A 17710-nucleotide genomic window follows, 5' to 3' on the forward strand; every position below is an offset into this window, starting at 1 on the left:
CAGAGGAATAACAGTACCTGTTGTTAAGAGACCTGAGTGTGTGCATGATATGGAGAATTCTAGCACCTGATAAGCAAATTATAGTGACTTTCTCCTTGTCTAGCCTGTTGAGGGACACATCTGTGGGTCTCACAATAGCATCTCCTATGACTAGTATGTTCAGTTTGTGGCTGGGTCTTAGAGGCTGTGAGACACAGTCATGTATACTATGTGCGATGCTTGGTGCTGTGGGTTGTGATGTGTGTGTGTGTGTATGTGTGTTTTTGCTTTGGAGGTCTGTTTTGTTTAGGTATGTTTTTGCTGAGAGCCTCTGCATATGTAGGAGTGTGTTGTGCAGGTGTGGGTGGTGTTAGAGGTGTGGTGTTCGAAGAGTTTTCACATACAGCCTTCTCAGTGCCAGATGTACTGCCTTGTGACTGAGACAGCAAGGATTCTAGGTTCTTAATGTAATTGCATCTCTCACATATTGTGTTCCAAGGTACCTACAGCCATATGTACAGCAACAGGAAAAAAAGTGTATATAAACAGAGAACAAGTGGAATAAAACAGAAGAAAGTGCACATAAATATGAAAAAATGCCACTACACAAGTGGGATGTCTATAGAACTTATGACAGCCTTTGAAGTACTGACCATCTACTATTTCTACAAAAATTGATCAACCTTTAATTTTATACAGATGTTCAAAACAGGAAAAAAAATCACCTCTTTCTTAAAACATTCAAGGCCCATATAATAATTCCAAAATAAAATCAGTAACATTTGCTACAGGGATTTTACAAGGCTCAACACTTAGACCTTTTTTTTTCTTTCTATTTTACATTGATGGTACAGCTGACTCCATTCTCTCTACTTCCACTGCCCAATAGATTGATGGCATTGTCCTTCATGCACTTAGCCCTATCTCTGTCTCCATAGAAAAACAGCTAGTGCTTAAGTTTAGTTCCATTTTAGGTGGTTTGTAGCAAACAGACTCACTGTAACCTTTAATAAATTAGCAAGCATGTTCTTAGGAACAACTCAATAGCTTTCAACAAAGGAAACATTAAAGATATGAGATCTGTGTACACAAAAGTCAACCAGGTACTAAGCCACATATGCCTAGGACTAATCTTAGATCCCTTAATCACATCATTACTGAAAAATTAACCCTCAGCTAAGAATCTGTTACAGTATCTCAAACACCTCACTAACAAATGCAGGAAAGGTCTAGCACCAAAATACTAACTCAGAGAGTAGAATGCACCCTTCAAGTTATCAGACTAAACTTTTATACCAAAACAGAATTTTTGAAAACTGAGACAAAAAGTATTTGCTAGTTCATAAATCTATACCCCATGTAAGAGCATCACTGCACCAACTTTAAATGAAAAGCAAACAGAGTTCTAATAACAACATATGCTACCCTTTTCCCTTCTATTGTAATCATCAAATGTACAAATGACACTGCGCCTCTTTGAGCAAACATTTTTGTATCCCTTTTTGTCCTGCTGTCTCCCAGTCATCAGCTCCATACAAGCCAATCCTCCCATTTCTCTCCCATCCCTGGCACAAAGATCACTTGGGAGGAGCCATCATTCAGATAGACATCAGAGGTGGTTCAATTTTTTTTTTTTTGTTACAGCCCTACTTCTGCATGCAGAAGATCTGGGGAGGCGGCATGCAATGGGATGCCCACATAGACCAGACTGTCATTCTGAATGGGACATGCCCTTCACCCTGAAGCACTTTGTGGTGGTTTCCATGGAGGGGACATACAATAGGATGACACAATAGTCCATCCCTTCACTTCTGCAAAGGACATTCCCCTCCCCCAAGCTAATTGCACTGCTTCAAGTGCCCTAGATTGCATGAACTCCCTACCCCCTGGAAAAGGTAAGACAACTGTGCCCCTTCAGTTATTCCCCTCCCTGTTTGGCTCTTCCAGTACTGGAGTCATTAATTGATCCCAGTTTACCTAGGTCCAATTTAAGGGATAGATCCTCTGCTCCATTGGTCCAGGCAACTTTAGCAAACAAGTTTTGCATGAAATATCTCCTTATTGTCTTAAGAAACACCATAAATAATATTCTTATATTTCAAAGGCCACAATTCTGTAAAGCAGTTGGAACAAAGCTTCAGTGTGATAGTATCTGCTAAATGGAATTACCTTCTACAGAAAATCAGAAAAACATACATATTATTTAGGAAAAAGATTAATATACCATAAATATGGATGTAAATGCACCTGATTTATAATTACTGGATAAATCTTGCATCTCCATCCAGGATAGATCATTTTAGCTAACTTTATGGACTAGCAGATTATTCTTACTACTTGGTCAATGCCATGGTATGTATTAATGAGTAAGTATGAAATTTTGCAAATCTGGAACTTTATGTTCTTATCTAGTTACAGCATTTACTATTAGGATACTTATACAATCACTTTTTTACCAGAATACATAGCTTGTTCCTAGTTACTGTTAAGTGCTTTGTTATTCTAGCAGTCTACAGCTACAGTGAAAAAATAACACTGCATTTGCTTGCAGAGAAACATCTGTTATTTCCTACTTCCTGGAAAATCTTATATTAAGCTTGACTCTGTCCCCAGGGAAAAACTTATACTACCACATTTACATTGTTTTCCATTGTTTTTATCAAGAGATCCTGAATCTAAATGTTTGATACAAAAGAATAACAATTAGACATTGTTAAAATTAAGAAAATTATAAATATATCATTATTATAGTACAACTGTGATTGTGTTAACCCAAGTTTTTTATAAAATGTTGTTCTCTTTTCTAGGTTGTGATGGAAAATAACCCCAGAATCAATCAGTCTACTCTCTTAACAAATTAAAAATAAATTAATACAAAAATAAAAGATAGGTACATCAAGGCCAACAAATATCATTGCACAATTTCACTGGCTAGGGTGCTAGAATTAAAAATTATAAACATTGAGAATTTCATAATTTAATCTCAAAAATATATTCATTATTAGCAAAGGATAATTATAACTTAAATAACTTTTGGAACGCTTTCTCTAAGGAGTATTTTACAGTCTTTACTGAACAAAATTAAAAAAAAAAACAACTCTGCTCTATTAAAACACAATTGGACCCTTTGCTGAAGTATATTTGCTTGGAAATTTTTGTTTAGAGCTTTTTTAATTCCAGTAAGGGTTACTAAAATGAGAAAAGAAAGTGCTATCAAATGTTGAAGAGGTAATAAACGTATTAAGCCTAACTGGTCACATATGTTTTATGTCTGCTTTATAGTACATCATTTTTGGGTAAAAGCTCAAGATTTTTTAAAACATTATGGAATGACACCTTCATCTTAACTAAAAAATATATTCTCTTTAATATATCGGAAACAGAAAAAAGGACTTCTTTTATCTAACTTGGACTATACTAGCTGTGGCCAGGAAAACTGTCACAAGAAACTGGAAAACTTCTTCACAATCAAAATCTGAAGACTTTCTTATCCTTTTAAAAGATACAGCAATCATAGAAACTATAGTAAAAGAGAAAAGAATTTATAATAACGAAATAAAGAAAAATCCTTGGTTGAAGGTTTTGTCCCTTATTGAATCATCCTCTTCATCTATTTAATTATTTTAGATTGTTATTAAGATTTCTGACATTTATCTTGTTTCATCTATTAAATTTCTGGTCTCAGGCTTAATGTACATTTTGAAAATAGTAGTTTTTCATTTTTTTCCTTTAAAACATGATCCATTTTATTCATATAACTTTAATAAATTATGCCAAACTTGCAATTATTCTCAACCATCTTAATAAAATATTTCAAGAGAAAAAACGAACTGTAGGAAATGTTCTAATAAAGTTTCTTGTTATGCCATGACTCTGGATAGCTATATATCCTACAGTATATATATATATCCTACAGTATATATATATATATATATATATATATATATATATATATCTAGAGAGAGAGAGATAGTGTTCTGTGGTTGTTGAACAAAGAAACAGTTCCCCGGATTCACGAATCCTCCATGTAAGACTAAATAAGTCTTACTCGGAGGCTGCAGTTGAACAGTATGATGTCAGCATGCCATGAATATTCATGAGGGCACGCTGACTCAACCGAAAGTCTAACACGGACCGTGCAGGAAAGCAGGGGGCATGTCCGACTGCCAAGCAGTCTAAATGTCCACGCCCCTGCAAGTGTCCAAAATGCAAAATGTAAACACACAAGAGCAAGTCCGCTCAAATGTCCATGTACCCAACACCACAATCCCTGACATTGTAAACCCCATCACAGTTATAAAAAGTAAAACATTAATTATATATTTTTTTAATTTCCAAAATAGCTGCCCGTATTTGCCCGTGTCTGCGCGGGTGTGCCCATTGCTTAGCTGCAGTTAGCAATCCCGATATGGAAGAGCATAAGAAGAAATGTTTACACAAATTGTGCTAAATAGCACTAGTGTAATGGTAGAGTGTTTGCATAAAGAGGAGGCATTCACGGTTTGAGTCCCACCACTCCCCTTCCTATTTATGTTTTAAATTAGTATATGAAAAAATACCTGACATATATGATAAAATTTTACTAAAAAGCAGTGAAATGGCCTATGTATCAGTGAACAAAATATATATTTATAAAGGATCCTGACATATAATTGCCTGCAGTTAAGTAGCACGTTACCCAGCACAATATAGGTGCCCGTAGTTCAGCAACGCTTTACCCAGCACAATAAATTATGCCAAACTTGCAATTATTCTCAACCATCTTAATAAAATATTTCAAGAGAAAAAATGAACTGTAGGAAATGTTCTAATAAAGTTTCTTGTTATATCATGACTCTGGATATCTATATATCCTACAGTATATATATATATATATATATATATATATATATATATATATCTAGAGAGAGAGAGAGAGAGATAGTGTTCTGTGGTTGTTGAACAAAGAAACAGTCCCCCAGGTAGCACTTTACCCAGCGCAATCGGTTTGTGCGGAGATGCGAGCCACGCCAACCAGTGCACCATAGGGCAATGTGGAGCAACATAGAGCAAAGTTGCTTAAACACAGCCACACCCCCTAGCCTGTCTGGACAGTATTAAAATAAAATGAATGACAAGGTTCAAACCAAGGACTCTGTGTACCATAATCAAAGTACTGAACCACTAAGCCATGAAAGCTTAGGATAAACAGCCACTGTTAGCATACAAATACTTACAAATGGTAGATTAGCCATTACTAAGCAGGTCTACAGTCAGCCAAGAATTTTCAAAAATGACCAATCACAAAAAAGTGTGGGAAATGCGGCATATTTAAGCCCCATAGGTGGGAATACTTGCCATAACTGATTGTAGCTCGCATCTGCAGTTAGAATGGCTGGTGCTGGAGAGGGTACATGCTTCAGAGCGCAGCATTGGGGCATCGAGGAGTTGAAATACATGGTTTGGCTCCTTGTCCACCATCATGAGTCAAGACTCCTGCAGGGCCAGTTCCAAGGGACGGAGTACTAGGCAGAGGCTTGGAACCAGTTAGCTCATGACCTCACCAGTGTCACAGGCATTCTTCGGACTGGTGAGCAGGTCCATCACCACCATGCAGACCTGAAGAGACAGAAGTAGGACCTACTGAACCAATGGATACAGGAGGCCTGTGGGATGCAAGATGCCCCACAACTGAGTAGGTAGCCATGGAATGCAGTATGTAAGAAATTATAATTGATTCTGTATAATGGATAGGTATGTCTCAATATCCCTTCATTTACTTCACAGCTGCAGGTGACCATGCTGCGAATCAACAAGCCTATGCAGATAGGCTGCTAAGGCTGCACCACCAGGCAGGTTAGTGATTATTCTGCATGTATTGTTATATAAAATAGGGGAGAGAGCCTGAAAGAAAGCGTTGTAGTCCAATAATACAGCCATAAAATGCCCTGAATAAGTCCTCTGCATGTACTGTTATATAAAATAAGTCAGAGAGCCATAAAAAGAGTGTAGTAACCCATTAAGAAAGGTAAAATATGTCCGGAATAATATCTCTGCAGGTACTGTCATATAAAATAAGTGAGCGAGCCTGAAAAAGAGTGTTCTAACCTATTAATAAAGGTATAATATGTCTTGAACATGTCTTCCATATGCACTGTTATATCAAATAAAGGAGCGAGCCTGTGGAAAAGTGTGTAATGTAATTAATATAGGTATAAAACCTGGAGTGTGTCTGTGTCACTTACTTTGAAATGTTGTTGTACCCTTGCATTATACAAATAGTACTGTTTTAATAAGTGCTGGCAGCCCAGAGTTGGGCAGTCCCATCTAAAGTGGGTGATGGAAGTGCTAGTAGCTGTGAAGCATATATACAGTCCTCAACAGTCAGTTACTGGCTGGCATGCATAAGTAAATCTGGCACATGAGTAGCTTGTTAATTTGTTCCCCAGAAATGTGAGTGTGCTTCAGGAAATGCAGGGTTCTGTACAAATTGAACTGAAAATGTCATGTGAACACATCCAGATATGTAGATAACGAAATATAAATAAAATCAAGAAATATGTAGCAGTAACATCTGCATCTTGGACAGTTAGTATGTCAGATATAGGTCAGGTATATAATGAACTAGCCAAACCCATTACACTTCCTAATGCATGTTGGCAAGTGTAATAATACATGCAGGGGCTATACATCTGCAGTCACTAGGAATCTAGTGTAGACTAAAAGTACTTATAAGATGTTAATTGAGGTTTCTTTCTACACCCTACTGTATGTGCATAAACCATGCAATTCCACACATCAGTGGGTATGTGTAATCTCAAACATTTGTTGGGACATATGTCCTAGTGTTCTATAAATATCTGCATTCACTTTGATGCATGTGCCCTGTTCAAACACCACAATCATGGTGGCCTGTTGCTACCAATCATCCCTGCATGCTGTTGGAATGTCCACTATCGTTCAATATATGCATGTGTTATGCTTGTTGTTCAACTGTTGGAACCTTGGTGTGTTGGGTTAATGGGAATATTACTGCATGCTGTTACAACTAATCTGGAATACTGTTGTTTATGTTGTAATTAAACACACCTAATCAAAGAACGTATGGGAAGGCCGGTCCCAGCGGACCCACCTGTCCCTCCTCAGCTGGCGAGAGCACCTGGCACCAGCAGGTCCAGTGCCCAGTCTGGGCTCTCCTCCTCCGTTAGTCCTGTGTCACCTTCGGGTGGAAGTGCTGCAGGGGGTGGGGCTCATCCCCCTGTGCAAGCGTGGGTGGAGAAGGGCCACCTGTCACCCTTCGAAGGGTCCGGGTTGTGGTGCGTAGGGAGATCCAGTGTTCAGTCGCTGATCTCCTACGCCAGCTCGAGGCGAGAGTGGCGTGTCTCATGGGTGAGCCTGCCCATCCTACACAGCCCCCAGCACAGCCACCCTTGGGGCTGTGAAGGTGCAGTGGTGACTGCCCATGGGTGGGGAATCTCAGTTCAACTGTTACCATTTGTGGGCTCATGGGCTTGCGATTTCCAAACATCCATACCAGTCAATTGTGTTCACCCACCCCATGTGTCATACACTGCCCCTGTATGCGTCTTGTTTGTCTTGTCTGTTTACCTCCCCAGCCTACCTCCCCAAACATACCTACTTCCTCTACCTCACTTTCAACTCTCACCTGAAAAAAAAAAAGGGCAATCTGTACCCACAAAAAAATTACGCCCCATACATAGCTGCCCATTTCACACACATGTCCGCTGGACATGTAAACTGCTAATTATAATTGGCAGTACAACATACTTTGTTGTCCTCACCCCTCTCCCAGGGGTGGAAGGTTTCAAATTTCACTCCAAATTTATTGCATATGCACATCTGTTGCTGGTAAAGAAATGGGCAGCTATGGACCTTCCCTACACCCATCATGCACATCCTGAGCTGGTTTCCCTACTGTCTTTCCCTCTTTGTGCCCCCTTTTTCACCACTTTCCTATCTCCCCATTTTCTTTTCTATAAAAGAAATTAGCACAGGGGTTAGCGGGAGTAAGCACTTTTAAGCAGCAGTAAGCAGGTTAAAGCAAGTGTGCGCATGTGTGCGCTTAGCTAAGCATCGCTAAGTGTCACGCAAACCATCGCAAACCTGCTTACAACTGCTTAATGTCAGGGCCCTTGTTCTGCTCAGCAGCAAAAGAAAACACCTCCGCCAGTCTCGAACCCCAGACCATTGACACAATAGACTGCATGAATTACCACTAAGCCACAGCAGCTACACAATAATCTGGTGCTTAAATAAATATATCATGCATTTCAATGACTGAATGTAAATGAAAGGTAGGCCATAACACAAAGCTTGTTTTGTGGATCTTTACCAGCAATTGTTGTGAAATGCATTACATGAGTGTGCTATGAGAAGCAGCCATTCTAGCAGCAAATAAAGTTACAGAGGCACTTTAAAACCCCCACACAGTATCATAGCAGGACAAACAGTGGCAAATCCGATTAGGGCAGAGGCCATACTACCCAACTGTGACTACCTTACAGGGATGTCCCTGATGGTGACACATATTTAAGCTGTGTCCCTCTGAATCCCTCTGAAAAGTACTGACGTCAGTCAGAAAGGTGGGGTATTACACAATGAATACAGACAATAATAACAGTATACACCGCTTGTACTTCATAAAAGGAGTATGTATCCATATGCACTGCTTCACACAAGTCTAGACATTTACTGTCTCTATGATGTGTAAGGTGTACTTCACATTTAACTACCTATCCCTGACTCCATGCAAAGGTGTATCTGAGTGTTTCATAGGCCTTGAGACACAAGCACACAGGCATAGCAGCTATGCTGCTGTTACACACACTGCAAATAGCTGTGGTAGGACTTCCACAAGCATACCCTTATGTAGGAGTACAACACAGAAATACCAAAGGATGTAGCCATGTACTGGTAGCAACTGACTGTAACAATGCCATTGTACTAGTGATGAAAACACCTGTGGGTTGCACAGACAAAGAATAACATTGTTACATTTGACTACCATCTGGATAGGGCCACAGTTGAGAACTATGCAGACAGACCACCTGCTTGATAAACCAACAGGTATACACCAATCCTTTAAGTCCAGTAAGATAACATTCACACAATAATACATAATGCTCTCTGTATGTCAGCAACCAACCCACACACTTTAAATACACTTGTGTGTTTAGAGTCTACCAAGGATGCAGGTCGGCATACACAGTACTGGAATTGTCCAGTTGTCCTGTGAACCCTGGGCTAATGTCAACAATAAAACCACAAACCCTGCAGAAGTGAGTACATTAATATTCACAGTATAAAAGTTCACAAACAGTTCATGTGCCAAATGAATACTTCTCAATAACTACGTTTGTATGGCAGTCAATTATATGAGTAGAAAATAAACTAAATAGTCACATAAATGGTTGTGTAAGCATTAGTAGGGGTGAGTTAAACTCTACACTGATAGCTCTGTACTGCAAGTGGCAACAGTCAGGCCTGAGTACAACATGTACATCACTGTCAACACCTCTAGCTTCAGATATAAGAAGTATACCAACCTTCTGACTTACACAACAGTGTCCACAGCAAACAAGCATGGGCCCCACTCTGGAAATCTGAAAGGGCTATGCCTATATACCTTAGCAATTTATTTATTGAGTTGCTATGACAGTGAGTACTGCAATTACCACACAGCAGGCTGTATGCATCTACCAAATTCTGGGCACCAATTGGTGCAGAGGGCATCACATGCACATGCCCAGATAACTATAACAGCAGATTGTACTTGCTATCCCCACATGCAGTAATTACATTGCACGTGTCAGCATCTACTGACAAACTCTATAACTGAATAAAGAAACCTTACTTAAGTAAATATTATATTTACTTCTGTAAAACCGAAATATATTAATTAAGAAAAAAAAAAACATAATTAATAAGCGATAAGAACAAATAAGAAAAAAACTTTACTTAATAAAAAAAAAACCTTGAAAGCTATACACAGATGGACCTGAGAGTGAGTAACAGGTATGTAACAGATTTGTAGTTACCGGCAAGTAGTAGATGTTTATGAATAGTACTGTACATACCCAGAAACATGCACAAGTGGCAGCATTAGGTATGTATGCAGTGATGCCATGCATAACCACTGCCATGGACAAATTAGTGTGTAGCTGTGTGCAGTGGGACATAACTGTGACATATGTATCACAGCATTATGTGTTGAACATCCGAACATGTTACCTATGGTCTGTACAGTGCTGCGTATAATGGCAGTTTGGGAGAGTAGTGCAAACACCTGTATAAACTTGGATGTGACAGAGTATGAGATGCATGATAGTAACATAATTTGTAGCTTAGCATTGGCAACTGCTGTACCAAGCTAGTAAAGTAATGTTAGCATTTGCAGCTATATATACTCCCTGTACTATTACTGTATGCACACATGTGACAACTGTCCATGTGGAAGCAAGGCCCAACAGGTCATCCGTGAGGTGTATGGACTTACAACAATGTGGACCCTGTGTGTGCGTATGGCACACACATATGGAGAGATATGTATGTGTCTGATAAATTAGCATCTGAACATGTGCATAAAGCAAGGGACATACTGCAGGGTGAACAATTATATGTTGTTGCAGGTTGTTATGTGCATTTTTATATGTAGGTGGTAGTATGTGGCAAACAAGACAGCATTCAGTGCTGGCATATGACATGTGGCGTTTAAATGCCATGGGTATGATTCCTCAGGTTTTAGTCTTCCAGATAGGGGGTCCTGCTAAAGGTACATGGGCTGAGACCACCTTCCATGCATTCTGCACAAGACTGTGCAATATCATTACATAACTGCATTCCTCTCAACCTTTGCATAATTGATATTCCCACCATGAAAGGTGGACTGTATATGTGCCTATATGTATATCTATATGTACACCAATGTATGTTCATATGTACACCCAAGTTCAATGTTGTAAACGTATTGCCATCCCTCTTGTTAAAAGCCCTGTACCCATGAACTACCACATAGGTGGTAGTCTACTCAACACCGAAAGTGTGATGAGAGACTACGGGACAAAGGTGGACAGTAGTGTCCCTATTGATAATCACAGTGCCACACTAGTCATGTAAACTGAGTACGGTCCACATGTAATCAGAAAAGGTGTGTCATCCATGGAAAAAGAGGTCAGTGTTCCACTGTACTCATCAGTCATAACACCCATCATAGAGTACATTGGCCCTGTCGGTATGTACCTCAGAAGACATCCACAGCAACTGTAGACACCATACACATACCTCACAAAGAGTAATACCAGACTCAAACAGATGCCCTATGCAGACTGTCTTACAAAACTACAGCTACACTGTGTCACATACCGCCTACCCAGAGGCAAACTCTGCGTAACATACAAAGCTATGCCAAACCCACAGGTGTTGGACATGCTCCATATATACAGAATAAACTCCATACAAGTTACACACTGTACATATCTAAACCCTGTAATGTGAAAAAGCAGAACATGCTGGAGAGGTATATCATCTCAGACACATACCATACTCTGTAACTAACCACCTATCAATAGCAAATGAAGGTCCTCATTAGCAGTTGTCATGAATAAACATGATGAGTGGGCGTGAGATAGGAACACAACCAGGAGTCACCACTGTGGCTCTGCATGACAGGGGCACATGAACCTACATTACATGGGTGTTGAAGGGTAGGGTACCATATGGCTAGGCTTCCATAGGCCCAATGGATAATAGCCTATTAGCTACCTAGGACCTGATACACCTTTGCATGCACTTGTTGCATTACTAGCTATGTGAGGTTGACTAGGTGTGATGGTGAATGTGTAGGCGAATGTGTCAAAGTTATGTGTATGTGTGATAGCCTAGTGAGAAACTGTGTATATCATGGTATGTAGTGTTGCAACTCAAATCCCACCAAAGGATACGTATGCTATTGCTAGGCAGGAAAAGCAGTAAGGCATACGGTGTGACGTAGTCCCATGGTGTTGACCAGAGTGTGCCATTGTGGGCTTAAGCAGTACATGTATGCTTATTGATTGTTAACACTAGTGAATACAAATCCTGTATGAACAGTAGTAATACCTGAAGCTGTAGGCCTAAACATCACAGTATGGTTTATATCCACATTTCTTGGACACACTGTTTTGTTTGTTACCTGTAGTCCTCACACATTACAAACCTCAGGCATGAGGTTTTGTAGGTGCTGACACACAGTACTGTATGTTACACAGGTAGAACTGATCTGGGTTGCCATACCTTTGTGTCCTGTAGGTATGTCTGATGTGTGTGTGGGTATGCCTGTAACATGGCCTTGGTGGTATGTGTGTCACAGGATATATGTGCATATCTAGCGACATGTGTAGTGCATTACAGCAGTATGCCACCTATTGTGATGAATGTGCATATTTGTTACTGAGGGGTTTGCTATAAACAAGTAGCGTGGTGTACTGATAGTACTTACACTGTACTTAACATTCATTTCAATGAATGACAAATGTCTGCATGCATTAGCTTCATGCACAACCCCTGTGGCTAGGTAGTGCATTGTGTCACATAGAGTGTGCCATGTACTGTTTTATATCCTTACATACTGGTTCCACTTTGTTGCTGTGCAGAACATGTTTAGGAATATAGTATGTGCCAGGCACTGTCAGGCAGTTGTGGGCTGATCAGTCCTATGTGGTATTAAAGGTGTGTATCTACTGACAGCCAATAGGTTGCTATATATGGCATTTAATTGATGTCTGTACTTTAGCATGTTAAGTGTGCCACATGACTTGCTCACAATAACTGGTTTATTGTCTTACAGGAATATATCTCACAACAGGAAGCCGGCCTATTCCCCTGAGGATGAGGAGGTCATCTTTGATGCCCTGGTACAGCATTACAACTTGCTGTTCTCCAGATCTAGCCAGGACTAGCATGGACGTACTGCACTGTGGCAGGATGTTGTCCGTCGGGTGAATGATGTAGGTATGCATAACCGGACTTATGAGCAGGTACGCCATCACTGCAGTGATTTAATCAGACATGTCCGGCAGCATGTGCCTCTGATGTCCACAGACAACAGCTTGCCACAGGTGGTGGTGCATCAACACATCCCCCCTCACCAGAGTGGAAGAGCTGCTCCTCAGTGTGGTGGCTCCTGGCCAACCAGTACAACAGACATGCGTCATCATGGAGGCCGGAGTCACCCAGCACGTAGATACAGAACGTGCAGGAAACATGGCATATCCGTAGACTACTGTTAGATCAATTGTTAGAACATGCATGTACCAGATGTGTACTGTGTATTCAGAAGATGTGGAGCCTGGTGACATGCAATAGTAATAATTTGGAACATAATTTGTATGCCTGTGACTGTCACCTCTTCTACTACTGTGGAATTGCAAACACACAGCAGCAATGCCATAGTTGACACTGACAAACTGTCTCATATCCTTCTAGGTCCCTCTGGTGTAATAGCAACAAGCACACCCATGCTGGTGAGTGTTCTACATTTAATATAGCATATAACATGTGCATGTCATAGGAGACTTGTAGGCCATATACACATGTAAAACACCTACACATAATGCATGCTCTGTATGTTCTCTGTGGGACTATGCACATCCCAGTAACATGAGTATCAGGCTCAAACACATGCAATACACAGAGCATCCCACCAATTGTGGTACACTGTAGTGGCCATTGTATAGGCAGAGTCGATACACATGCACACAACATACACCACTTTGTCATATGCAGTTAGTGTTAATTTGATACACATGGTGTATGTAGACACCTGCTGTAAGGTCATACTCCAGTATCCCAAATGTCAACAACACAGCACACATACTATACCTGGGGGTAGAGGACTATCTTGTGGCAGTGTGACATGCTTCAACACACAACACATTCATGTGAGGCAATGCTCCCTATTGAAAACCTTACATACCCATGTAACAACTGGCTGTGAAATGGTTAATGTAGCCAAAGTGGTGCAGGTCAGGTGCAGCAAGATAGTTGCCAGTGTGACATACATTAGTGGCGTTGAGTGACCACATGATGCTGTATGATGATGGCTCATGGTACTACACTACATCCAGTTACAGTAACTACAGTACCACACATAGAATTCATTGATATACACCTGACAGTTGTGTGCATCCAGCCATGGCATGTATACCTACGAGTGATGGTGCACAGGACATTAGAAATCATTCCAGACTTGCACAGCAATGTTGTGTCCATGTACACATTGTGTTCCAAGGTGAGGCCAATCATTGAACAACACACATGCATCAAAGACATGTATACTGTTATCAACAAGGACTCTCCACACTCGCACTGCATGCTGTTGACCAACACACATCCTGCATGCTGACACGTGTGATAGGACTCTTTGGCTTGTGATACTGTACTGCACCATCAACCACTATTGGATATGTTCCATATTGTTGTTGGTGTGTGTGTGTGTGTGTGTGTCAACTTGACTGAGTAGTATATGTGTGCATGTGTGCATGTGTTCATGTGTGCATGTGTGCATGTGCGCTAACATCCTGTACAGATTGTGAAGTGTGTTTCATGTCTTCCTCTTACAGGTGCTGAGGTATTGGATGAGTGCAGCAGGGAACCTGAGGTCACTCCCACAAATAGTGGGCATGATGACACATGTGTAGTGGCACAGGCAGGTTTGTCAGGGTCTGTCGGTCTGCCAATCAACAGTACACAGCTGTCTACCCCATCTATATGCACATTCATACTGCCGATACATCCCTCAACACCAATGGCCTTAGTGGAGGAACAGCATACAGTAGGCATCGACCAGGATAGTGTGGTATCTATGGCACATGCAACCCCACACAGCAGCCATACCCAGACACCTGGAATTGTACCACATAGGCATATGTCCAGGGGTGCTTGTGGGAGCACTGCTGGTCATAATGCCCTGGCAGACATGCCCCCACATGTCTCACAACCTCAGCTATGTTCCGGTCTGCAATGCAGGCACAGGCACGTATGGAATGGTACCCCAGCCAGGGACTAAGGGTGCAGAGGGCTCACAACACCTCTATCAATGACAGTATCCGTGACCTTGCCGGTGCCATCCATAATTACACCGAGGTCATTGATAGAAGTTGGGGGGAGACACTAGATGTCCTCTGCAATGTAATGTCCATGTGCCAGGACAGTGCAGGATGACTTAGACATCAACATGGACATATGCCAGCAACATCATCAGCTGGCACTCGTTGTGGACGACACACAAGTCCCAGCCACTCCCGTAGTGGCAGTACCAGCCCCAGCAATGTTGGGGCTGGGCTGTCAATAGACCATCCTAGACGACCACATGCACATGGCTCTGGCCAGTCCCTGCAGGGATGTGGTTCCAGTCGACATCCCTCTGCCTCTAACAATAGTACCCAGTCTGGCTTGGTACCCGATACTGTCCGTGGCACCCCTGGCATGCACAGGTACTGTGTCCGTGGCCGGAGACTGTGACCTGTACAGCCTGGAAGGTACAGTCCATGGCTGTCCCACAATCACCCATATGTGGCAGCCACAAGGTGGAAATGTGTGCATGCAGACACACACACATACACCAAACACCTAGGGCTAACACATACACACACATATTACACCAACACTGACCCATACTGTACTGTTGTCCCTCACACAAACACACACACATACATGTCGATTGGATGGGTCATTGTCGGGCTCTGGCAAACCAATAACACACCCTGTGCATATGATGACACTGTGCCACCTCCTGTCATCTGTGACAATGATGCAGGAACAGGCTTACATGGTGCTGATGCACAGGGTGACCTAATAGCAGTGTAGTAATGTTAGCATGTTGTCAACAGCAAGGCATACAGATATCCTTGTAGGTATATCTGAGCAGGCATGATGCATTAAAACTATGATTATCAATGCAGTATTGTTTACACCAGTGTTAATTCCAATAATGTATTGTCCACCCATGTGCCACTTGACTGATGTGTGCGGTACTGGCAGCATGTGTTGGTGAGTGGATGGTATGTGTGTGATGTGTGCAGTACAGATTTGCATGTGTACATTTGTGAACATGGTGGAGGTGCACCATCTGCATGTATGTGCATAGTGGACACATGGGAAGGATGACATGCCCTGTATTACACAGTGTTAACACTTCATATGTCCTATTGGTGGCCAGTCTGCATTATACTACACATATGTTACAATTTGGATACGCATGTGTGTATGACATGGTTTGACACTATGCTGTGGGTAATACTGTTTATATCGGTCATTGTTATGCATACTGGTAGTATACATAACCTCAACAGCCTGACTTTACCCAATCGTTAGCTGATGTCTTGACAACTGACACACAGATGTAGGATATGCAGTAGCATTTGTGTCCTTCCAGTACTATACTATACCAGTAACCAGTGGTATTGGCCGCCACCCATTCCTGGGACCACTCCTGTTTGGCATGTAGATGTCCCAGGTACAAGCAAACACACTAGGGATATCTCCCTCCAGATCTGGTAATGCATACAGTGGCCTACAATGCATTCTCCAGATGAGACACTTATCCTCCACAAGGGTTTCATACAGACAGATACATGTTGACCAACACATGCTGTAAAGCTGTAAGCCAACTATAGCATAGTCATCCACATTTACAATACATAGTATCCTGACAGTACCACATTGTTAGTAGCCCACAACATGTAGCAGGGGTACCAATGTGTACATACAGCCACATGTTATGTCATCTGTCCTTTGGTATTCACATTTCAAAAGGTATGCTGATGTCCCTCAGTGCATCACATATGCATGAAGGGGTCTGTATGCATATCCACAGAGGTGTTGCACATCTGTAATGAATGGCCATTATTTACAGACTGTGTTGTGTTTGAACATGTCTGACATATACCCCAGGCATGAACCCTCACTCACACTATTCTATAGAAACTGTCATGTGTGTGTGTGTGTGACACAGATGACCTAGGCCACAGATCACTACAGTGGCTGGCCTTGACACATACATATATATATATATATGTGGCCTAAGGTCTGAGAAGCAGCAGCACAGACTGTCAATGGTAACAGATGTCTTTGTGTAGAAAGCAGGCATCACACCTATGAACTCATTGAGGTCACATGTACATATATGTATTTGCCACACAGATAACAATTGAGGTCACGTGTACATACATGTATGTGCCACACAGATACCGGAAGTGCGCAATGCCCATTCTGTTGTTTTACTGATATGTCATACAGTTGTAAAAGCAAAATCCACAACACATTAACCAACAGTGTCATACACACTCAGCAATTGCAGGATTCAAACCCCTACTTAACTATGTTATGATACTAGAGAGATCTGCATTAACACGATGCGCTATATGCTTTACTGGAACTTTTCATTTCCACTGCTGTATTTCTGGCATGTGTTTTCACAGGCTCCAAAAAGGGAACTCCTCTCAAAGGAAATCACACACCCCCCCCACCCCACACACTCAGCAAATGCAGGATTCAAACCCCTACCTAACGATGTCATGATACTACAGAGATACGCATTAACACAACGCGCTATATGCTTTACTGGGTGCTTTCTTTTCCCCTGCCATATTTGTAGGCTGCTGACATCATCAGACTTGCTAAAGAAGAATCTACCTCTTTTCATGTGTTTACCTAGTCTCCAAAAAGGGTACTCCTCTCACAAGAGATCACACAC

Source organism: Protopterus annectens, chromosome 6.part1, assembly GCF_019279795.1.
Source record: "Protopterus annectens isolate FY-2018-M chromosome 6.part1, PAN1.0, whole genome shotgun sequence".
Lineage (NCBI taxonomy): Eukaryota > Metazoa > Chordata > Ceratodontiformes > Protopteridae > Protopterus > Protopterus annectens.